Below are 26,031 nucleotides of genomic sequence, written 5' to 3'. Positions count from 1 at the left end.
TAATAACGAGACCTTCAATTCTCGTTTAGGTTGTGTCGGCTAAAAATTGCTCGATCTAAAATTCGAGTTTTTAGTTGTCTACTGCTACGCTGAAACTTCGAAAAATCATAACTTCCTCATACGAAGTCAGATTTGGGCGTTCTTTTTATCGAACTTCTCGGTTTAACGAATACTACAACTTTCGTTTAGATTACTAAGGCTAAAAAGTAGTTTATCAAAAACTCACTTTTTACGACATTCAGCACCGTGCCGGTTTTGTCGCGAAACTTCGACAGGTCATAACTTCTTCGTTATAACTCGGATTTTGGTATTCTTTATATCCCCGAAATCCTTGTTTCGATCACTACAACTTTATGTAAAGATATCGGGCTTATCTCACACTTTAATTTTGACGCTTATTTTTATTCTTAATTAATTAAGCCCTAATAATTAAGCACAAAACACATTATTCACATAATATTCACATAACTCCTTTTCATTTCTTCAAAATGAGTTACAAAGGTTAGCCTAGACTATCAACTCAATATAAATGCCTAGGCTAGAAACACGAGTGTTACAATTCTCTCCCCCTTAGGATGATTCCGTCCCCGGAATCATATATCACCAAACAAATGCGGGTAGCGACTCATCATGTCACTCTCCGTTTCCCAAGTGAGATTTGGTCCATTCGTATGTTTCCAGCACACAAGCACTAAATCGACCATCTTGCGTCGTAACTTCATAGTCTTACGGTCAACGATTGCCTCAGGTTCTTCGGTCAACCTCTTGTTTTCATCCAACCTTAACTCAGAAATCTGAATTATGTCGGGCACATCTCCTGTGAACTTTCTCAAGTAACACACATGAAAGGTGTTATGAATACCTTCCAGTTCTTCCGGTAACTCTAGCTTGTAAGCTTGATTCCCGATCCTCTGAAGAACTTTAAGTGGTCCAATAAACCTTGGACTCAACTTCCCTCGTTTCCCAAATCTTATAAGTCCCTTCCACGGCGAGACTTTAAGTAAAACCGAATCTCCAACATCGAAGGATATCGGTTGTCTTTTCTTGTCAGCATAACTCTTTTGTCGATCTTGAGCAGCTAACATCCTTTCCCTTATCACTTTCAACTTTTCAGCAGTCTCATGGACTATTTCAGGTCCCATAAACTGCTTTTCTCCAGCTTCCAGCCAACATGATGGCGTTCGACACTTCTCCCCATACAAATCGTGATAAGGTGCCATCTTAATGCTTGAGTGGAAACTATTATTATAGGAGAATTCTACTAAAGGTAAGTGTTCATCCCAGTTACCTTGGAATTCTAGGGTACATGCTCTCAGCATATCCTCCAATGTTTGAATCGTTCGCTCGCTCTGACCATCGGTTTGCGGATGGTAAGCTGTACTCAAACACAACTTGGTACCCAATTCCTCTTGTAGACTCCTCCAAAACCTTGAGGTAAAACGGCTGTCACGATCGGACACAATCGTTAACGGAACACCGTGAAGCCTCACAATTTCCTTCACGTAAGACTTCGCAAGTTTATCCATAGACCATTTCTCTTTGGCCGCTATGAAATGCGCACTCTTAGTGAAGCGATCAACGACCACCCAAATCATGTCGTGACCGTTCCTTGTTCTGGGCAGTTTAGTCACAAAATCCATGGTGACGTCTTCCCATTTACCCATGGGTATGGGTAAAGGTTCTAAACTCCCATACGGTTTCTGATGTTGTGCCTTAACCCTAGCACAAGTTACACACTCGGCCACATACTTAGCAACATCGAGCTTCATCGTCGGCCACCAATAATAGGGTTTTAGATCCCTATACATTTTCGTACTGCCGGGATGAATTAAGTACATGGTCTTGTGAGCTTCTTCCATCAGAAGATCTCTTATTCTGCCCGTCTTAGGTACCCAAATTCTATCTTGAAATACCTTCAACCCTTGGTTGTTTGTACCGAACACTAACGTTTTTCCCAAACGTTCTTCCTTTCGGTCATTTTTCTCTAAAGCTTCCTCTTGAGCTTTCTTTATACTTTCCACAATTGTCGAGACAACTTCAATTCTCAACGCTCTTGGCCTTTTCTTTTCAAGGTTTACCTTCCGACTGAGAGCATCGGCAACAACATTTGCTTTACCAGGGTGGTAAAGTATCTCGCAGTCGTAGTCCTTGAGTAACTCTAGCCAGCGTCGTTGCCTCATGTTCAATTCCTTCTGATTAAAGAGATATTGGAGACTCTTATGATCAGTGAAAAGTTTACACTTGGTGCCATAAAGATAATGCCTCCATATCTTCAAGGCAAATACTACCGCTGCCAACTCCAAATCATGAGTGGGGTAGTTCTTTTCATGCTCCTTCAATTGCCTCGATGCATACGCGATCACTTTATCCCTTTGGGTCAGAACACAACCAAACCCAACTCCGGATGCATCGCTATAAACTGCAAAGTCATCAACTCCTTCGGGCAATGAAAGAATCGGTGCTTCACACAATCTCTTCTTCAACTCCTCAAAGGCTTCCTTATGCTTCTCATTCCAAGCATAAGTGGCTCCTTTGTGGGTCAAAGCTGTTAATGGAGTAGCAATCGAAGAAAAGCCTTGGATAAACCTTTGGTAATATCCAGCTAATCCTAAAAAGCTTCGAATCTCCGTAGGACTTTTTGGTTGTTCCCACTTCATTACAGCTTCAATCTTTACTGGGTCGACCATTATCCCTTCTTGGTTAACCACATGACCTAAAAATTGGACTTCCTGAATCCAAAATTCACACTTGGAGAACTTTGCATACAGCTTCTCCTTTTTCAGGACTTCTAGCACTTCACGCAGATGTTGTTCATGCTCCTGCTTGCTTTTCGAATAAATCAAGATATCATCTATGAATACTATCACGGATTTATCTAAGAATGGTTTACAAACCCTATTCATCAAATCCATGAAAGCTGCTGGGGCATTGGTTAGTCCGAACGACATAACCAAAAATTCATAGTGTCCATATCTCGTTCTAAAAGCCGTCTTTTCGATGTCCTGCTCTCTCACATTTAGTTGATGGTATCCCGACCTAAGATCGATCTTCGAGAAATAGCTTGAACCCTGCAACTGGTCGAACAAGTCATCGATCCTTGGCAACGGGTACTTGTTCTTTATCGTCACTTTGTTCAGCTCTCTGTAATCGATGCACATTCTCATGCTTCCGTCTTTCTTCTTTACAAATAACACAGGGGCTCCCCAGGGTGATGAACTAGGTCGAATGAAACCTTTGTCCAATAACTCCTGAAGTTGTGTCATAAGTTCTTTCATTTTGGTTGGCGCTAGTCGATAAGGTGCTTTCGCTATCGGTGTCGTTCCTGGCAACAAGTCGATACGAAATTCTACTTGTCGATCAGGGGGCAATCTGGGAAGATCTTCGGGAAAGACTTCCGGATAATCACACACCACCGGAATATTCTGCACCTCCTTCTTTTCCATCTTGGCATCGATCACGAATGCTAGATATGATGTACATCCCTTGGCCAAACACTTTCTAGCTTTCATTAGGGAAATGATTCCAGAGTTTACTCTGTGTTTGTCTCCGTACACCATAAACGACTCTTTCCCTGGCGGGTTTACTTTTACTATCTTCTTTCTACATAGTATTTCTGCGTCGTTGGCGCTAAGCCAATCCATTCCTAAAACTATGTCGAATCCATTTAACTCGATAGGCAATAATTCCTCTTGGAACTTATTCCCATCCAAGTCAATGAAGATGTTTTTCATACGATGGCTAACAGGTACAAACTTGCCGCTAGCAATCTCGACTATTATAGCATTAACTAGCATATCTACAGGCAAAGCTAGCTTTCTACCAAATTCATGCGATATAAAGGAGTAATTGGCTCCAGAATCAAACAAAATTTGGGCAGGCAATTCGTTTACGAGAAAGGTACCTGAAGCAACATCGGCTTCTTCTTTCGCAGCTTCGAGGGTCATCTGAAAGGCTCTCGCCTTCGGCTTTGGTGGTATATTGGGTTTTGCTGCGTCCTTCTTCTTCGGGCAGTCCCTCAAAATATGCCCTTCTTCATTGCACCCAAAACATACGTTCTTATTGAAGGTGCATTCATTGGCATAATGCCCTGGCTTTCCACATTTGTAACAAGTGACTTCCATGCTGCACTTCCCAACATGTTTCTTCCTACACTTGTCACACCACTTGGCTTCGCTTCCTCCTCCAAACTTTCTCGAACCAGTCTTCGAGAATTTGTTCTTTTTATTGGAACCTGAAGTTCCTTCAAACTTTCTCTTTTCGCCAACTTCAACCTTGCTGGAGGCTCTCCCTTTTATCATATCTTCAACAGACTTGGCAGCCCAGATAGCTGCCTCCAAAGTAAGTGCCTGACGTACTGGCACCGCATACTCCCATGGAAGTCCCTTTGCGTACCTGTCTATTTTTGCCAACTCATCTGGGACAATACGCAAAGCAAACTCCATTTTGTCTGTGAAGTTATTTGTATATTCGTCAACGGTCATACTCCCCTTCTGCAACGTTAGAAATTGGTTTTCTAACTCAAGTACGTTTTGGGCCAAGCAGTACTTGCGCTTGAAGTGCACTAAGAACTCTGCCCAAGTTAATTGCAGTGGCTCATTAGGGCTTAGGGTTTTCCCCAAAGTGCTCCACCAATGAACAGCACTACCCCTGAACTGACGTACTGCAAACGTAGTTTGTAACTTGCCTTGGCAATCACAAGTCATGAAAGCCAACTCCATTTCCGAGATCCAGTCCATTACTCCGACAGGATCTTCTTTTCCATTGAAGGTCGATGGCTTGCAAGTCATAAAGTCCTTATACTTGCACCCATTTCTCTCCACTCTACCCTCGTGGTGATTCCTCCCAACCACAAGCGGTTCACCATGACCAACCGATCTGCTAGTGTTCCCTTCTTCAGATCGATCGTCATTTAGTTCATGTTGTTCAACATGAACTGAAGGTTCATCCCTGTCGTTCAGCAACATTTGCCTCAATTCCTCCCTCTGTTCAGCCAACATGGCCTGAATCATAGTTCGTACTCCAGCCATGGTGATGGGTTCGGGTGCAGCTCCTACTATAGGCACCTGTTCCACCACTGGAGGTTGAGGTTGTTGGTTTCTGTTTGCATTTCCAGCTCCACTCCGAGTTCTTGCCATTACAATCTATATACCGAATAAGGCGAAATTTTGGTCTTTATCCTTGTTAGACATGTCAATTCCCTTATCACTCCGAAACGTTTACATGTTAGTTCTAATCTCGTATTCATACGCTAAGAATCCTACACACATAAGGTTTCCAGATCCGGTCGGCAACATACCATAGATCCGAACAAATAATGACACACATGGCAAACACATAGCATTTAGCACATAAGGGCATTTTAGGCATCTTCCCTAAAATAAACTAGTGCTCGTGTCTAAAATATGGTAGACACTCATCTCACAATCATCACTTAGCATTCTAAGTTCAAGTCTAGAAATTCTACAATTTCTTAGTTCGCTTAAACTAATGCTCTGATACCAACTGTGACATCCCCATATTTCTCAGCCAGAAAAGTCCGATTTAATTTATGCTTTTTAAAATAAAATCAGAGAAATCTATTTATAAGATATTGCGGAATTGGTCCCCAAACAATATATGATAAAAGTTTATCAAAATCCTTCATTAAGAAGGTATATATTTTCCATATATATATATCAAAACCTCGGGATGTCATGTTCCGATACAGATCAAAAGCATAAACAAGACATTATAAGCCTTTCAACAGTTATTTACAACTACTGGCCTATAATCCAAAAATCTCTCGTCATCCTCCGACTATGCTCGGGGTCCACTACCTGTAATCATAAAACTGAGTGGGTCAGGCTTGGGAGCCTAGTGAGCATATAGGGTTTTCAACCCACAGTAATAATATACTTATTAAGTTCACCAATCAACAATAACCCTGATTACCCATTCCCGTTGTCCTCACTTTACGTCCCTAAACACCTATCACAAGGGACCTAGCCTAAGGATTATCATCGGGATGGACACTACTGCTAAGGGGTTTCCTCAGCCATACATGTCCTTAAGGCAACCATGAGGGGGATGAAGTACGCCAATGAACATTTAATTCATCAACACCTACAAGTTGCGAACCTGCTAGTGTTCCACTGGACTATCTAGAAAGTCCATGGTCGTCATCTATACTTCGCTAGATGACTACAACAACAACAACAACATCGACATCGACATCGAGGCCTCTCACCATTTTAACACACATCAACTATTTCATCTACCCATGTTCTACCCAACATATTTTGTAGATAAAAAGCATATACAGTTTAAAACATGTATAAAACATCAATTCAACAGTCACCTCGAATAAACAATTAGCATATTTACACATAACACGTATTTCAAGGTAAATACTTCATATCTATGTGTAAATTGAAAGTAACTACACACTCACTTATTTTGGTGAAAATCGGGCAGCAATTCGTTTCCTAAAACGATCGTTTCTAATAAAACCGGGAGTTTTATTGAGAAACCGGGCTCTGCAAAAGTCGGGCTTCGAAACCGAAAAGATAAATTTTCCGGGCTTCTCGGGCACTTCGTGGGGTATTCCGGGCTTTACAATTGATACCGGGGCTTTGCGGGATGTTAAGATGAAGAAAATATGGAGAGAGGGGCTAAAAATGGCTAAATTCCAAAAGTAACCGGAAACCCTCGCAGGTACCCTTCTATTTATAGGGTCCGAAGTTTGATCCAACGGCTGAGAAGTCTCCGGATCCGACGGCTAAGAGGCTTCGCAGAGGGGGTCTCGCACATGCCTCGCACCTGGCTCGCACATGCGAGGGCTCGCTGTCGGCTTCTAAGTGGACCGCGGCTTGCTGGCGCACCTGCGAGGCTCGGAGCTAGGCTATGCGAGGCTCGGACACACGCGGCAGCTGGGCGAAGCTTCGGCTGGGGAGCTGGCTGCTTCGGATTGGGCCTCCTCCTCGGTCGAATCAGAAGAGGGCACGTGGCTCGCATGACTCAGCAGCCTCGGTGACTCAGCAGCCTAATGACTCAGCAGCCAGGTGACTCAGCAGGACACGTGTCACTTTCTAAGCGAGGGTGACGTGGCAAAGTGTGACTATGCGAAATTTCTCGGTTTTCGCGCCAAAACTTCTAAAATCCATAACTTTCGCATACGAGCTCCGTTTTTGACGTTCTTTATATGCACGCGTAGCTAAAATTACGATCTAAAACTTCCGTTTAGACTTCGTCGGCTAATTTTGACTTGAAATTTTATATTATTATTTTTAACATACCGGGACAGGAAATCCGTTAAAAATTCATAACTTCTTCATCCGACGTCCGTTTTCGTCAGACTTTTTACCGTTGTGCTCCTAATAACGAGACCTTCAATTCTCGTTTAGGTTGTGTCGGCTAAAAATCGCTCGATCTAAAATTCGAGTTTTTAGCTGTCTACTGCTACGCTGAAACTTCGAAAAATCATAACTTCCTCATACGAAGTCAGATTTGGGCGTTCTTTTTATCGAACTTCTCGGTTTAACGAATACTACAACTTTCGTTTAGATTACTAAGGCTAAAAAGTAGTTTATCAAAAACTCACTTTTTACGACATTCAGCACCGTGCCGGTTTTGTCGCGAAACTTTGACATGTCATAACTTCTTCGTTATAACTCGGATTTTGGTATTCTTTATATCCCCGAAATCCTTGTTTCGACCACTACAACTTTATGTAAAGATATCGGGATTATCTCACACTTTAATTTTGACGCTTATTTTTATTCTTAATTAATTAAGTCCTAATAATTAAGCATAAAACACATTATTCACATAATATTCACATAACTCCTTTTCATTTCTTCAAAATGAGTTACAAAGGTTAGCCTAGACTATCAACTCAATATAAATGCCTAGGCTAGAAACACGAGTGTTACAACAATCCCCGCACCTGTACCACCAAAGGCCAACAACAACAAAAAGGGGTGGTCTAAGAGGAAAACAGGGGCTTCGCAAGAATCCTCCAAGAGACAAAAACTTGTGGCAATCAATGCTGCCACAGTAACTCCTGTTGTCCCTACGAACCCCTTACCAGCAAAAACATATGCTGGAACCCTTCCGAGGTGCACCAGGTGCAACTACCACCACCACGGACCTTGCAAGGAGATGCAATGCTCTAACTGCAATAGAAAGGGGCATACAACCCGTGTCTGCAGGACGCCAACAGCTCAGGCCGCCTAGGTTCCTAACGCCAGTATGGGCCAAGCTTGCTACGGTTGCGGCGAAGTGGGCCACTACAAGAGGAACTTCCCTAAAGTGGGGATGGCTGGAGGGGTAGGAAGAGTTATGGCCCTAGGCCACGAGGAAGCAGTAGCTGATCCTGCGATAGTTACTATTACGTTCCTCCTCGATAACTCATATGCTTGCATACTTTTCGACAGTGGAGCAGAGAGAAGTTTCGTAAGTCACAAATTTGCACACCTGCTTAAACAAAAACCATGTGCGTTAGATAGTTCATTCACGATAGAAATGGCTAATGGGAAAACAGAGAGTACTAACTGCATATACGTAGGTTGTACCTTAACTTTAGATGGCCATACTTTCAAGATAGATCTCATGCCAGTCCGAATTAAATGTTTCGACGTTATCATCGGTATTGATTGGTTGAGTCTTCTTCGCGCCGATATCATGTGCTTTGAAAAAGCAGTTCGTCTTAACCTTCCTAACAACGAAACCTTAGTTATCTATGGCGACAAACCTAGTACGAGCCTTCGCATCATTTCGTGCATTCAAGCCCGGAAGTGCTTGCGAAAGGAATATCATGCATTTCTCGTACACGTCGTCGATACAAGTCAAGAAATGAAAGACATTCAGAACATCCCAGAAGTACGCGACTTTCCTGACATCTTCCCAGAAGAACTTCCCGGTTTACCACCACAACACCAAGTCGAGTTCAGAATCGACTTAGTGCCAGGAGCTACCCCCGTAGCCAAATGTCCTTATCGTCTGGCACCGGCCGAGATGCAGGAACTTTCCAGTCAACTTAACGAACTCCTCAAGAAGGGATTCATTCGACCAAGCTTCTCACCATGGGGAGCACCAGTCTTGTTCGTCAAGAAGAAAGATGGATCGTTTCGCATGTGCATCGACTATAGAGAACTCAACAAACTTACCATTAAAAATCGTTATCCTTTGCCCCACATTGACGATTTATTTGATCAACTTCAAGGAGCCAACTACTTCTCGAAGATAGATCTACGATCTGGATATCACCAACAGCGAGTGTTAGAGGAGGATGTTCCCAAGACAGCCTTTCGAACTCTTTATGGACACTACAAGTTTGTGGTGATGCCGTTCGGATTGACGAACGCACCCGCAGTATTCATGGATCTGATGAATAAGGTGTGTCGTCCTTACTTGGATCAGTTCGTCATCCTCTTCATCGATGACATACTCATCTACTCTCAAAGTAAGGAGGAACATAATCAACACCTCCGTAGAGTCTTAGAAACATTGCGAGCGGAGAAGCTCTATGCAAAGTTCTCCAAGTGCGAATTTTGGATTCGACGAGTCGAATTTTTGGGCCATGTTGTTAGCGAAGAAGGAATACACGTGGACCCTTCCAAAATCAAGGCCATTGAGAACTGGTCAGCACCGAAGACACCTACAGAAATTCGTCAATTTCTAGGTCTGGCTGGCTACTATCGTAGGTTCATTCAGAACTTCTCCAGCATAGCGAAACCTCTTACAACCCTGACCCAGAAAGACGTGGCCTTTGACTGGGAAGAGAAACAGGAAAGAGCGTTCCAAACGCTCAAACGAGCCTTGTGCACCGCACCGATACTATCCCTCCCCGAAGGGATAGAAGACTTCATTGTCTATTGAGATGCATCCAATCAAGGACTCGGATGTATTCTGATGCAGCGAGGTAAAGTCATAGCCTATGCCTCGAGACAGCTGAAGACACATGATGTTAACTACACCACCCACGATCTTGAACTAGGAGCAGTTGTGTTTGCTCTGAAGATCTGGCGACATTACTTATATGGTACAAAAAGCACGATCGTTACAGACCATAAGAGTCTACAACACATTTTCGACCAGAAAGAGCTCAACATGAGATAACGATGGTGGGTCGAGCTACTCAGTGATTACGAGTGCGATATTCGTTATCATCCGGGTAAAGCCAATGTAGTAGCCGACACCCTAAGTCGGAAAGAATATTCTGGTCGCAGAGTCAAATCTTTGACCCTAACTATCCATTCACACTTGTCCGCACAAATAAAGGAGGCTCAGCTCGACGCTTTGAAACCTGAAAACGTGGCTAGTGAATCCCTTAGAGGAATGGATAAGAACTTGGAAGTCAAGGGTGGCGGAGCCTTGTACCTCATGGATCGGATCTGGACACCGAAACACAGTGGCTTCAGAGACTTGGTCATGACGGAAGCTCACAACACTCGTTATTCCGTCCACCCGAGTTCAGATAAGATGTATCTGGATCTTAAAAAGTTATACTGGTGGCCTAACATGAAAGTAGATATTGGTACCTTCGTTAGTAAATGCCTTACTTGCGTAAAGGTCAAGGTCGAATACCAGAAACCCTCCGGTCTCCTACAGCAACCGGAGATACCAGAATGGAAGTGGGAGCGGATCACTATGGACTTCATAACCAAGTTGCCCAAGACGACAAGTGGACTTGATTCCATATGGGTCATCGTCGATAGACTGACCAAGTCTGCAGACTTCCTACCGATCAAAAAAACAGACAAGATGGAGAAACTTACCAGAACATACATTAGGGAGATTGTAAGGCTGCACGGTGTTCCTTTATCTATCATCTCGGACAGAGATAGTAGATTCACTTCGAGGTTCTGGCAGTCATTACAAAGTTCCCTAGGAACTAGGATGGACATGAGTATAGCCTACCACCCACAGACCGACGGGCAAAGTGAGAGAACTATCTAAACCTTAGAAGATATGTTGCGTGCGTGTGTGATTGACTTTGGAAAAGCTTGGGATACCCATTTACCCCTTGGCGAATTCTCCTACAACAACAGTTATCACACGAGCATAAAGGCAGCTCCATTCGAGGCCCTCTATGGCTAAAAGTGCAAGTCCCTTCTGTGCTGGGATGAGGTGGGTGATACCCAGTTAGCTAAGGGACGAGTTCCCGAAAGCACTCTCATGGGTCCGGAGATCATTCGGGAAACGACAGAGAAGATCATTCAAATTCGTGAATGATTGAAAGCCTCTAGAGACCGACAGAAAAACTACGCTGACAAGCGAAGGAAACCATTGGAATTCCAGGTGGGCGACCGAGTCCTACTGAAGGTCTCACCCTAGAAGGGCTTGATACGCTTTGGAAAGCGTGGGAAGTTCAATCCAAGATACAAAGGGCCTTTCGAGATTCTCACGAGAATCGGCCCTGTAGCTTACAAACTCAATCTACCGCACGAACTCAGTAACGTACATCCTACCTTCCACGTCTCGAACTTGAAAAAGTGTCTGTCCGACGAGACTCTTGTTATTCAACTCGACGAGATCGAGATCAACGAGAGACTCAACTTCGTGGAGGAACCAATAGAGATCATAGACCGAGAGGTCAAGCAAACAAAGCAGAGCCGTATCCCGATAGTGAAGGTGCGCTGGAACGCAAAGCGTGGACCTGAATTCACTTGGGAACGAGAGGATCAGATGAAACTGAAATACCCTCACCTTTTCGCTTAGTTATTTATAACTTCTTAATTGCTTAAATTCTAATTTCGGGACGAAATTCCTTCTAACGGGGGGATGATGTGACAACCTGAAATTTCCATTCTGTACAAACTATATCACTTCAATAGAAGTTATAGCAGTCACAGTTAATTTTCAGACTTTTTCGTGTAAGTTTGAGTAATTTAGGGTTTACACTTCAGGAGATATCAGGAGAGTGGATGCACTAGGGTTTAGTGCAACACTGTTATTCCAACACTCTCTTATATTAGAAATCATTTCTGGAATAAAAATATTTTCTGCCAAAAATATCTCAGGACTATAAATAGAATTCTGAACCAAATCCATTCATTATTCGCATTTCCAACTAGAGAAAAGCCATTTTCTCTCTCACGGATCTTCGGGTTTTTATACCAAAACGTGAGTAACTCTTTCTAGTAGTGTTAGAAAGCTTATTATGTGTTTATAACATGATTTAGATGGCTAAATCACTAGATTTAGGAGTTTACTCCCCAAGGTGTTCTTGGGCGGTAAACTCCCGAAACAATGCCTAGACCTTCCCTTGTGATATGATACTACCTTGGACTCATATATATGTGTGTTAGGGACATGAAAACAACCAAGAATCATCAAGTTTTGGGTGTTCACGGCCCAAGAAGATCTTGGACCGTGAACTCCAAAATCTTGGACAAAAGAGTGCTTTTAAGGCACCTAAAGCCTTAGACATTTACTAGTAATTGTTTCCACTTAAATGAAGGACCAAAACACATCAAAATCACCCATGAAAGTGAGTTCATGGCCCTAATAAGGTCCTTGGGCCGTGAACATCAAAGAAGGGCACCAAAGTGTGCCTAAGGCCTTCATATGCTTGGGATAAAAGTTTGAGACCTATACTACATGTGAATAAGACTTGAAAGCATCAAAAACACCCATCCTTAAGATTTTACGGCCGCAAACTCTAAAGGAAATGGACTTAAGGCCGCAAACTCATCAAAGGGGTGTTTCTATGCCTTAAACCCTTCCAAGGATTTAACCACCAAGTTGGAATAATTCTAGGAATCATTTAGAACTTCAAAACACAAAATACCACCAAGTTTTGGAGTTTATGGCCGTAAACTCAAGAGCTTACAACCGTAAACTCCATGTGTGAGGATATATGGAGAGTAAACTCATATATGGGGTCCTTTGGAACCCTAAACCCAAGTACCTTGTCCCACAATAGCTTAGATGCAATCCTTAGGGCTTAAAACACTTATATAAAGTGTTTATTATGTTCTAGGATGTCTTAACATTATCAATTAGTAATTTAAGACTAATTGAGTGCATATATGTGTGATTATATGTTCATTAGGATCGTAGTGTGTGTACAAGTCCTCTTTTGACACCTAACAATCCTACAACGTCGAGTTCATCCAAACCACCATCTACAGGTGAGTTCATACCCCTAATCAATGTTTCAAATGATTTAAATGCTTTAATGGGGGGGATACAAGTAGAAAACAACATGTTATTAAATCATCTATATGTATTTTATAACTGTGATTCAACAAATTTCACATACTACAAAATGTGATGCATGAAATGGTTTTCTATCTTTAAAATACTGTGTTATCAAATGTTTTACTTTTGAAATATTTATCAAAATGACATCAAGTCACCTTTATATTTGTTCAAAACCCTTAGATGTCTTACAAAACCATTTTTCATTCTTGAACTAAACTATGCATATACACTTATATTCTTATATATGTAATGATGTAATAGTTTACATCTTTCATTTAGTTTCCCACACCCTTGAGTAGTAAGAGTGTATAAACCTACTTGAACAACCAATTACCTTTCAGTTAACTATCATAGCGATAGTTAGAAGATATCGAACATTAGTCCTATTAAGAAGTGTCACACAAGAGTCAGTTCATTCATGAGTCTTTACTAGTACCTTACCTGATACATGAGTACCTTTACATATGCTTACATCATACATGAATACGCTTACATGAACACATTACATGAATACCTTTATGTAGATACAATTACCTGTGTATACTTATAGGAATACTTGAAACTCAATTTGTGGAGATGATTTATTAGTATTTTCAGTAAATCACCCAGCCCATCCAAGTTCAACGGGAGTCAGTTACGGGATTAACCATTCCTGGAACCTACTGTTCGCTACAGTGGTTAATTGGACAATCTTCGGATGTTCATTAGGTTATCTAGTTCGCTTATCGCGATGTAGAGTCAGTTACGGGACTAACCATTCCTGCAACCTACTGTTCGCTATAGAGGTTAATTGGACAATCTTCGGATGTTCATTAGGTTGTTATTACTTATATTAGGAGACGGTTACGGGACTAACCATTCCTGGAACCTACTGTTCGCTACAGAGGTTAATTGGACAATCTTCGGAGGTTCATTAGGTTATTTACTTCGACTACATCGATGTAAAGTCAGTTACAGGACTAACCATTCCTGGAACCTACTGTTCGCCATAGAGGTTAATTGGACAATCTTTGGATGTTCATTAGGTTATACCTTTCGCTTCAACGATGTCGTGGTAACCCTGGTAATCCAAGGGTAATACTTACATGATTATACTTTTTTCCTGTTTACTTTAATTGTGATACTTTCACATAAGCGATGAGTTAGACTAAGTACTTTAGTACTAGTCAATAGAAGGAAAAACTATCATTTTACTTACAAAACATTCGAGTCTTGGTATAAAACTACATCTCAAACTAATAGAAAATAAGGGATTTTCTAGGGCTTTTCATACTTATATCAACATTTTCATTTAAAGGTTTACATGACTTTTAAAACAGCTTTTCAAAGCAAGACAATGACACTTAAATACTTATGAATTCACCAGCTTTAAAGCTGATACTCTCTTTCAAAATAACTTGTATTCTCAGGTCATCAGTAGACAGGTACGGTGGCTAGGTTTTGAGAAGACGAAGCAGACAAGTCTCGTCTTTTATTTTGATTGTATATTTTTGGTGTCTTATTACAATGAAAGAACACACATGTATTAAAACTTTACTTATAATGCAATGGATGATGTTGTTGCTTGTTTACTATTTTACACTGTTGTGATACTGTACATGACGTCCTCCACCCCTGAACGTTTCCGCCGTTCATTTTTTTGGGGGTGTGACACAGTCTTAGAAGTTATCGCTTTCATTGTTTATTTTTCTCAGAGTTTTGTAAAACCGTAGCTCGCCTCTACAACAGAAGTTCTTCATTGAGCTCTGCTGAGGCGTGACTTTGTTTAGAATCATAAGCATAAATTTGATTCTGTTCCATGTTCATTCTTTTACTATTTTTGACTTGTTTGATCTCGATAATCACACCTGTGATAGATCTAATTGATCTCGAGTTTAATTCTCATCAATTGGTATCAAAAGGCAAAATCGATCTCTGTGTGAAGCAGCTTGAACTATGCTATGCTTCGCGTCCTTACCTTTGTATGTCTGGGCTGATGCAATTGCTGCTGCATGTTATACTCAAAATAGATCATATTTGAATAAGCGATTCTCCATTACCCCTTACGAGATCTTGAATCGAAAATCAAATGTGAAATTCTTTCATGTGTTCGGTTCAAGATGTTTCATTTTCAACTCCAGAGAGTATCGAAACAAGTTCGATGCTAAGGCAGATGAAGGAATTTTCTTAGGATACTCCCTGAACTCCAAGGCGTACAGAGTTCTCAATAAGCACTCAAAGAAAATTGAAGAAACATACTATGTCACCTTTGACGATAGTTATGTTAAGAAGATAAAATCAACAGAAGGTGCATCGCAAGAGATTTTTCCAAAGAATGGTCAAGTCACTATCTCTATCTCGAATCTTTTCAACCAATTCATGCGTCTGTTTGATGAGCCTCAAAAGGTGATTGAATCTGAATCAAATGCAAAAGACAACAAAGTTGATAATCTAAAACAAGTTGCCGACAACGCTGCTCAAAAGATGGCTGATGATCAATCCAAAGAAACTGAAAGGCCAGAAGCAAGCGAACCTTCATGTGATCATCCCAATGTACATGGGGAGGGTCCAACTCCTCATAATGATCAAGATTCTTCATTCCAGGGGGAGAAGTCATCGCCACATTCTTCAAGATCTACTGAAGTTCCAACCAAAGAAGGGGATACCAATACTGGTCTTGAACAAGAGTCGTTCTTCGAGGGGGAGAACACCAATGTCAGTGATGATGACATTCTGTCTGAGCAAGAGGAAGAAATAAATGTCGAATTGGATCCTATCTGTGATCTAAATTTTCCTCCACTTATCAAATGGACCAAAGATCACCCTCAAAGTCAAATTATCGGGGAATCTTCAGAAAAAGTGTTAACTCGCTCTCAAATCAAAGCGAAACAGGTTGCACTCTTTTCTAAAGTTGAGTTTTGCATGTTCAACTCCTTTGTTTCCAAAGTTGAACCGAAAACTATTAAGTCGACTCTTGATCATTCAGATTGGGTTCAATCCATGCAAGATGAATTAAATGAGTTTGAAAGAAATAGAGTATGGAGTCTTATTCCAACTCCAAATGATGCTTCGGTTGTCGGTCTCAAATGGGTTTTTAGGAACAAGATGGACAAGGAGGGGAATGTCATTCGTAACAAAGCGAGGCTGGTGGTCAAAGGATACTGTCAGGAAGAGGGAATTGATTATGAAGAGACCTTCGCTCTGGTTGCAAGATTAGAGTCTGTTCGTATCTTTCTTGCATACGCAGCTCACAAGAACTTTGAAGTCTATCGGATGGACGTCAAATGTGCCTTCCTCAACGGTGAACTTGAAGAAACCATATATGTTGAGCAACCTCCAGGCTTCGTGAACGAGAAGTATCCAGATTATTGTTATGTCCTTGACAAAGCTGTATATGGCCTCAAACAGGCTCCCAGAGCATGATATGAAACTCTCACTCGTTTCTTAAAAATGTCTAAATTCAAACAAGGTTCGGTTGACCCAAGCTTCTTTCGTAAGCGAGTAGGTAACCACCTTATGATAGTCCAAATTTATGTTGTTGAAATCATCTTTGGCTCCATGAATCCTAGCTTAACAGCTGAATTCAGAAAGTTGATGGAAACTAAATTTTTGATGAGCTCAATGGGTCCAATTAACTTCATTCTTGGATTGAACATTAGACAAGGATCCGAAGGCATTTTTATTAATCAGGAGGCATACACCAAGACGCTATTAGCTAAATTTGGGATGATGGGAGACTCCAAAGTGAAAGTGCCTATGGCCTTTGGAACTAAGCTTACACCCTCATTGGAGAAACCAGCAGCTGATGTGACACTGTATCGACAAATGATTGGGTCTCTGATGTATCTTATAGCCAGTAGACCTGACATCATGTTTTCAGGCTGTTACTGTGCAAGATTTCAAGCCAACCCACGCGAACCTCATTTACAAGCTGTGAAAAAGATCTTTCGCTATCTGAAGTGAACCTCCTCTCTCGGTCTGTGGCATCCAGCCAACTCAGGATTATTTGTTCAAGCATTCTCAGATGCTGACTTAGGTGGCTGTGGATTAGATCGTAAAAGCACAACTGGAGGATGTCAATTTCTAGATGGTAAATTGGTTAGTTGGCAATCAAAGAAGCAAACTTGCGTTTCTCTATCCACTGCAGAAGCTGAGTATATTGCTGCAACATCCTTCACATCTCAAGTCGTATGGATACAAAGTCAACTCAGGGATTACGGGCTGAACATGAAGAAAATCCCACTATATTGCGACTCTAAAAGCGCAATCAGGATTTGTCACAACCCAGTGCAACATTCGAAGACTAAGCATATAGCACTGAGGAACCATTTTATGAAGGATCACGTCGAAGATGGTAACGTAGAAATTCACTTCGTCAGAACGACTGATCAACTGGCAGACATATTCACAAAGGCCTTACCTGAAGCAAGCTTCAATAAGATTCTACAAGGCCTAGGAATGATACAAGCTGAATCTATACCAAAATCGCCTTCACTTTCATAAAGGTAACAAGAAAAATAGAGCGAACCGAAATGAACTGAACGTTCGGTCTATTTCGGGTTCGGTCTATTTCGGGTGAAGTTCGACCAAGAACCAAAATGAACCGAACGTTCGGTCTATTTCGGGTTCGGTCCTTCTGAACTCGTTCGCTTCTTTTTCTTAACAAGGCATTTTAACTGTTTTTTTGTAATCCTTTTTCATATAAAATTCCAAAAATATTTTTCTCTTTTATTCTCATAAAAATACTTATAAAATCCAAAAATATTTCTCACTATTTTTCAATTGGTCAATTCTCACAAAATACAAAAACATTTCTTTTATTTTTTTATTATTTTTTTATATCTAATGTTTTTATTTTTTTTTAAGTGTGTTTCTCGATGGCAAAGCTAAGGGAGGTAAATGGTTTATTAGTTAGGAGTCCCTAGAAGCATGCTGTTGTATGTTGACTAAAGCCTCGAAAGATTTTTGAGTGAAGCCTTAATAATATGATATATACCAATCATGTTTTCCCAATCCAGGCTGTCAAATTCACTCTAATCATGAGCTACCTTACTCTACTCACATTGAGTTTAGAGTTTTCTGCTTGGTCATTCTTTTCTTTAAAGCAGAGGTACATTCGCTTCTTCTACCATCTCCATCATTTTTCTCCATTATACTTCGCTTCACCAATATAACCCTTGAGACTCTCAGCATTAACCACTGAGTTTTCTGGTTATACACAACCTACGTTCATGATCTTAGTTTCATGCCACTATGTACTAAGTGAAACCCAAAGTTCAACACCACTAATGAATTGACGGTGAATTCTAACATTCAAGATCTTACTTGTTACCAAATGAAATCTCTTTTTCTTTTGAGTGATCTTTATGAGCTTGTCTTTAACCAAGGCTTCTCTAACCCAAAAGATCTAGTTTAATATTTTTTTTGAGATTTCCTTACTTCCTTTAGTCACTATAAAGTTTATCTTACCTACTTGTTCAACATATCACAATGATCTCACAAGTACTTCATTCAGTTTCGGTCTTATGTCAAGTATCGCAAATATGAATTGAAGCGAAAGCCACCAATTATAACCTTCAAAAGATGCCTTTCAATACTTCTCAACAAGTTATTGATCGTTATTTAATGGGAAACCAAGCAAGCACTTTAATGTCTTTCTTGACTTTGAAGGAAGTGATTTTTGCCCAGAATCCATTGTTTTATGTCTTCTAAAGGCATCACAGATTATCCCATAAATTTTGCTTTATTTCTTTATCTTTTACACCCTATGCACGAAATTTTTTAATTTTCACCACTCTAGTTTTTTTTATGTTCGATAAAACATTACAAGCGACTGAGATCATAACGTATTTTTGAATGGCGATTGGGATAAAGTGAAAGCTGACTCAACAGTTATCCAAACGGTTTGGCGATTTAAAAAAGTGCATTTTTATGGAATGGCGTGTAAAAGGGAAACGTCCTTTCTCCTTCATGTGTCATCCTCGGCATGCCAACTGTCCTTCCATCAAATCAGGCGCTCTTTTTGAGATAATCCAAAATCTCAGCCGGATTTTTCTCTCTCTTCCTTGTACGTATAAAAGGATTTGGACTGGTTCACTCTCAACCTTTACCACTTACCATTCTCTCTCAAAAGAACACAGGCGATTTTCTGCAACTATTCATTGTCTTCTTCAAGCTACTACAATGGCAGACTCTTCATCTGTTCACGATACTTCCGTTCGTCAACCACTTCTCACAATCAAACCCCAACATAACCTGATCATCGATCTCACCCCGTTTATCTATGAGCCATACATGCTGTATGTGGTTGAGAGTCTCAAATACTCACCGCTCGTCGACGCGCTGACTAAAGTCGAAGTTGTTCCAATGTCTTGCCTGTCTTTTGTCTACTCTACTGCCTTCTATGACAAGATTAATGAACGAACTCACTTCAAACTCCACGATGAGAAGACCTCCATCTCTAAGCATAGATTATGTGCCCTAATTGGTCTTTCTCAAGACCAATCTCTGGTAAACCCCGACTCCATTACCATTGGTCAAATGTTTTCTATGTTCTATCAGATGGGGTATACTGAAACCCTAACCACCATCACAAAGTTCAAGAAGTCCTGCCTTCCTCCTCAATGGAATGGCCTTTTCACGCTGCTGTTGAAGGGACTTTCTGAGTGAAGCGCTGTCTTAGATGGTGCAAGCAAGTCTTTCATGACTGTGCTGTATGGGTTGTACCATGGGATTGAGCTCGATTACGGGTCTATAATCTGGCAGTAGTTGGTTCAAAGCTTGGTCTCTTAGTCAAGGCATTCTGAGATTTCCTGTGGACGATTTTGGACAATCATCACGAATTTGGCAATGGACCGCCTTCGTGTCCCAATAATGGCGGATTCTATTCTCTCATCCATTGCTACCTTCCATACAGCCAAAATAATTGTCACTGATCCAACCAAGTTCTCCTTTATTGGATCCATTCCTGAAGCAATGCTTGGTCGTGTATCTGCGTCGAGTAACGTTCTCCAACAGTATAGGAAGTGTCCATCGTCAGGACACGGGGAGCTTACGCCAGCAATGGTTCGCTCCATCGAAGAGGCTGACAAGCCTGCCAAAAGGGGAAAGAAGCCTGATACTCAGAAGGATGGACCTGTCTCCAAAGCAACCAAGGGGCAGACCTCCAAGAAACGAAATTCCGACAAGGCTGCAACATCACAGGCTCCACCGAAGAAACAAAAGAAGCCGACTAGAAGACTTATTCTGCAATCTTCAAGCGATCCAGACTCAGAATATGTCCCTCCTAAGCACAAGAACGCTCCTCCATCGGAATCTGAGAGCGAAAGCTCAGGTGATGAGGCTTCGGGCCGAGGTGATACTCCGCCTCGCTCCCCTACCCCAGAAAATCCAGTTCGCTCTCACCCACCTTCACCTCCACCTGTAACCATCCCAGTATCCATCCCTCCTATATCTCCCATTTCAACCACTCAACCATTCACTACAATTCCTATCCCAACTCCCATTTTCATAGATACCACTATTACCACTACTACCACAGAACCTCACTTTACTGTACCGAATCCACCAGCAACTGAACCACCTGTCACAACCAAAACTCCATCTACTTCAAAACCCTTATCTCCCACACAATCCACTGAAACAACCCCTATTCTAGGCGGTGAGGACTTGGAATTTGATTCCACGTACTTCAGTCCTTACCGAGTGCAGAGCGATGATGATGACGATGAGCCTGTTACGGAACGTCATCTCAAGGCCATAAATGAGAAGCTTTATAAACTACTCTCATCATCTACCTCCGGAGCTTATTCTGAAGCTGCATTGAAGGCCTTGTTCTCCTCCGTTGTTACTGAACACAGTGCTGCATTATCTTCTGCAGCCAAAGCAATCGAAGCCTCTACTTCCCAATGTCAACAAGCCTCAATCGCTATTGATGCTTCGACTAAAGAATTCAAGGAAGCGACCACAAAAGTCGATAAACTAGTTTCTGAAGCTCATTTGTTCTTAGATTCCTTGTAGGCTGCTGCTGCCAAGAACGCTCAAACTGTTAACGCTTCAGTAGAGAACCTTCAAAAGTCTCTTCACTCTGAACGCTCAAACTTTGAAGCTGCACGTCAAGCCATTGAAGCAGCCAATGCGACTCTACATGCTAACGTTACCGATCGTTTGACTCAGTTGGAAGCCGAATTAGCTGTAGAGAATTGCATTATGGATGAGCTAGACAGATGCACCTCATAGCTCAAAATGCAAAACCTCAAGCTGCATACTGCCACTAATGAGGTTAATGACCTAAAGTCAGAAAGGGAGGTCATTAGGAGTTCTGCTGCTGATGTTCACTCCATTCTCCTCCATCTCATTGAATCTCACGATCCTATCATTACAATAACCATCCGGCGCCATCTCGCAGACAAGCTCCGACCAGCATTAGACATCCTTAGTCGCATCGAGGGTGTTCCGGTGACTGGGGTCCAACCAAAACAAGGGGGAGAGAAGGTGACAACTCAACCTCCTTAGGGACCGAAACGATCTACTGAACCAAAGGGTAATGTGTCACACCCCAAAACCGGAACGACGGAAATGTTCTGGGGTGGATGACGTCATGTCAAGTATCACAACACATGCATATAGTAATCAAAGTACAACAATACATTGCATTAATAGTAATAATTTTACATGGTTACATTACATAGTATCGAAGTAATACATTTAATATAATAAGTACAACAAGGTACTAAGCCATCTTCATCAGCAGCTCCGGGGGATGTACCTGTCTAATTGCTGACCTGAGATTACAAGTTATTTGAAAAGCGAGTATCAGCATTTTTACAAATGCTGGTGAGTTCATAAGCATTTAGTGACATTTCATTCAAATAACTTAATAAAGTAATAGTTTAAGAGGTTTCAGAGTATTCGAGTCTTTTCCAGAAAATCCTATATTTTCTTTAACTAAAGCAGCCTTCTACCAAGACTGGTCAGTGATGTGTGGTAAAAAGTAGTTTTCCCTAAGTTGCTATCATTATCAAAATACTAAATTTGAATATTAAGGAAAGCAAACGACGTCAGGGAATACCATACGCCTCAGCAGTGAGGACTGCTGACTAAGGCAAGAACCATAGACTCCAGGGAGGTTTCAATCAAATGATATGCCTGGTTCAGCCTAACTAAGGGGAGACACAGACCCCAGAAGGTACTAGGTGAAAGGTACAACTAGTAAGGTCTAAAACAGTGAATATAGACCGAAAACGATACCAAATGAAAAGTACATCTCGCAAGGTCAAAACAAGGACTATAGACCCCAGACAGTATCAAATGAAGGATACAGTTAGCAAGGTTGAAACAGAGACTACAGACCCCAGACAGTATCAAATGAAAGATATAGCTAGCAAGGTCGAAACTGAGACTATAGACCCTAGACAGTATCAAATTAAAGATACAGCTAGCAAGGTCGATACAGAGGCTATAGACCCTAGACAGTATGAATGAAAGATACAACTAGCAAGGTCGAAGCAGAGACTATAGACCCCAGACAGTATCAAATGAAAGATACAGCTAGCAAGGTCGAAACAGTGTGACTCTGAAAAGTGACATCAGCATACAGTGTAAATTGCTGACGAAATACCGTTACCTTAAAGCCATGAATTATAAGGCAACCCAAGATACTCGTAACCATACTGACTAGAGTTCCAGACGCCCTACAAGCATCTATAGAATGTGACATTTGTCACCCCTTGGCTTGGTGGGCCGTGGACTGTAGCTAGCAGTCAGGGTGCGGGGTTGTCAATCCCGTATAGGCCCATACACATAATGTCCGCTCTCCCTACAGGAGACTCTGGTTACCAACTAGACGACGGAGAAGGCCGCGTCCCGAAGATGCATCCCAAATAGAGGATAGGGTGTTTCTAGAGGGGAGTGGGTTTCTAATGTAAGTGATATACTAGAGGTAAAGACTTCCCAATAGTGGGTTTCTAATGAAAGTATAGACTTGAAGTAGAGACTCTTAACTGAAATAACTGAATAACCCGTATGCCTACGCTTGTATACATAGTATATAACTAATGAATCAAATGACATTCGGATGGACATCCGATCCCACCAGACCACATCTCAACGAAGAAAAGGAAATAGGGCGGACAACCTTCGTAAGTCCTTCAACCATTATTTATATGCATTTACACGAGCACAGACATACATCTATCTATGCTTGAGTGGGTATCAAGTAAAAATGATTCTCGTGAAGTAGGAGTGTTTAACAACTGAAGTAAGAGCGGTCACAAGTGAAGTATAAGTGTCGAATAAGTATAGGCGCATCGCGAAGTGGATATAACCACAAGTGAAGTAAGAGCGTATCAAGTATAAGTGAAGTAAGGTCGATCTCAAGTATAAGCGAAGTAGATTCGTATCACTAAGTAAGAGGGTGAATAAGTATAAGCGTCATCAGGTACAAGTGACTTCAGGTATAATCGAAAGCATTACAGAGTAGGAGTATAAAATAAGTATAAGCGAAGCAGCGGTATCTAACAATCAAAAGTGTTCATGAAAACCTTTGAAGACTTTGTTACTCAGGAAAAATCGCATTTGTATTCTTTGACAAATTAGGTGTGAAAACCTTTAGAAATCCTTTATAAATCAGTTTGAAAATGAATCTTTGGTAAGCTATGAAAGTAAGAACTTGAACAATTTAAAAACCCTTTTTGAAAGCCATTTACAGTGTCCTACTCGGTAAAACAGTGTGTGGTGGTAAAATCTTGTGCATGCGGGTTATCAATCACATGTGATTGATATGATAACTGGCATGTTTAACTTGTAATCCCCCCCTATAAAACATTTAAAAGCACTTAAAAGGGTCATTCAGGGGTATGAACTCACCTGGTGTAAGTAGGTCCGACGGTAGTGCCGTTTAGGCGTTCGGGGTCACGCAAGGACTTGAACACACACAAGGACCTATTTTAACATATGATAACATATGTTCACATAATATTAGCATATAATATACTAATTAAACAATTATACACACTCAAAGGAGTGGAAAACACTTTTGGTTGAGTGTTTGGGGTCCCGGGTAGCGTTTAAGGGTGCTAAGGGTCTCCTATCAGCTGTGGGACTTTGCTATACTCACATATCTAGTGTGTAAATGGATTTAAAACACCAACATGGACCAAACAAGGAGTTTACGGCCCAAACTAAGGGAGTTTACGGCCGTAAACTCCCAAGGTCAATTTCTTGGGTGTTTGATGCTTCTAGCTTGTTCCTTGATTTATTCTAAGCACTTTTCCCAAAAGGCATGAGTGGAATTGAGGCCTCTAAGGGTATTTTATAGGAGTTTACGGCCTAAGAACTCTCCCAAGGGAGTTTATGGCCGTAAACTCTCACCCTTAGTGATTTGTGAAGTTTCAAGCCTCTAATGCCTTTCTAGGATTTTCTTATGAAGTTTGATGCTATTATGGGTGATTAAAACCAACATTTGAGGGGGTTTTGGGGAGTTTACGGCTTAGATAATGCTTGGGCCGTAAACTCCAAGAAATGTCTCATTTTCTTGGGTTTAAGTCCTTAGATCCCCTCCTAGTAGTTTATGGTAAATGTCTAAGGCCATTAGGGGGGCAAAATCACACTTTTGGGCATGATTTTTGGGAGTTTACGGCCTTGACTATTCATGGGCCGTAAACTCTTTTCTTTAATTCATTTTGGAGTGTTCCAGTGTCCTAAACTCAAAGGAATAAGTCCCTAAATTATGTAATAAGCCCTAGGATGAGTTTGGTGCACATTTGGGACCATGACTTGTGGAGTTTACGGCCTAAGCATGTGCTTGGGCCGTAAACTCTTCTTTCAGTCCTAAATCCATGCATTTTAGTGTTTAAACACCCCTAGGCTATAACCCCTATTAATTTCTAAGCTTATGGTCAAGTTTAAAGGCATATTTAGCACCTTTTTAGGGGTTTACGGCCCTAGAATGTTCCTGGGCCGTAAACTCCTTATCCTATGCCTTCTTGGATGATTTTTGGGCTTTAAACATAAATCAATACGCTTAGAATAAGCTAGGGTAAGCGGACTTACAATTTGGAAGCGTTTGGTTGCGAATTCGGGGCGAAAACGGGTCTAGCGAGAGAGTATAGAGAGAGAGTGTAAAAAAATCTCCAATGGACTCCATTCACCTATATATAGGTTTCACAGTCGGGGCTCAGTGGAATTTTACCCGATACTGCCGTTAAACGGGGCTTTTGGTGGCACCCGATTTAGTGGTCCTAATAATAAAACTTGACATTTTCTAAATGAATGAAAATGTGTGTCCTGTGTTTTTTATTCCCTTTTATCACGACTTAACGGCATGTTAAAGGTATTCAATGGTCATGTTTATTAAATTGATGCCCTCTAATTAACGGAACTTTTATACAGTGGAAAAATTTCATTAACGGTAACGGGGAAATGTAACGGGTCAACTTGGGTTGTCACATCATCCCCCCGTTAGAGGGAATTTCGTCCCGAAATTCAAGTCTAGACAAGGAAGTAGGTATGAATGGACAAGTAGAGATGAGGGAGTACTTCCTATACGGTTTTCCTCGCATTCCCAAGTGATCTCTAGTCTGTGTTTGTCCTTCTCACAGACCTTCACATAAGGGATGTGGATTCCGTCTAGTGTAGCTAGCGGTTTCCGACGAGTGTATCTATGAAGTCAGGGTCCTCGATGGATTCTATCAAGATGATTGAGGTACGAAAAGTGTTGTCGGGAAATCACGTATCAAGTCTAAGAAGTGGATGGATCGGGTGTGAATCTGGTGGCATATCCGAAGGTAGTGGCAGCCTGGAAAGGGTTGGACCAAGTCTCCATGAGTATTCTCGGATGGTCCTACGCTCTCGGAAGGGTAGAGC

This window comes from Lactuca serriola, chromosome 2 (assembly GCF_051521515.1).
Source record: "Lactuca serriola cultivar US96UC23 chromosome 2, Lser_US96UC23_V15, whole genome shotgun sequence".
Lineage (NCBI taxonomy): Eukaryota > Viridiplantae > Streptophyta > Magnoliopsida > Asterales > Asteraceae > Lactuca > Lactuca serriola.
Note: the sequence above shows the minus strand (reverse complement) of the source record.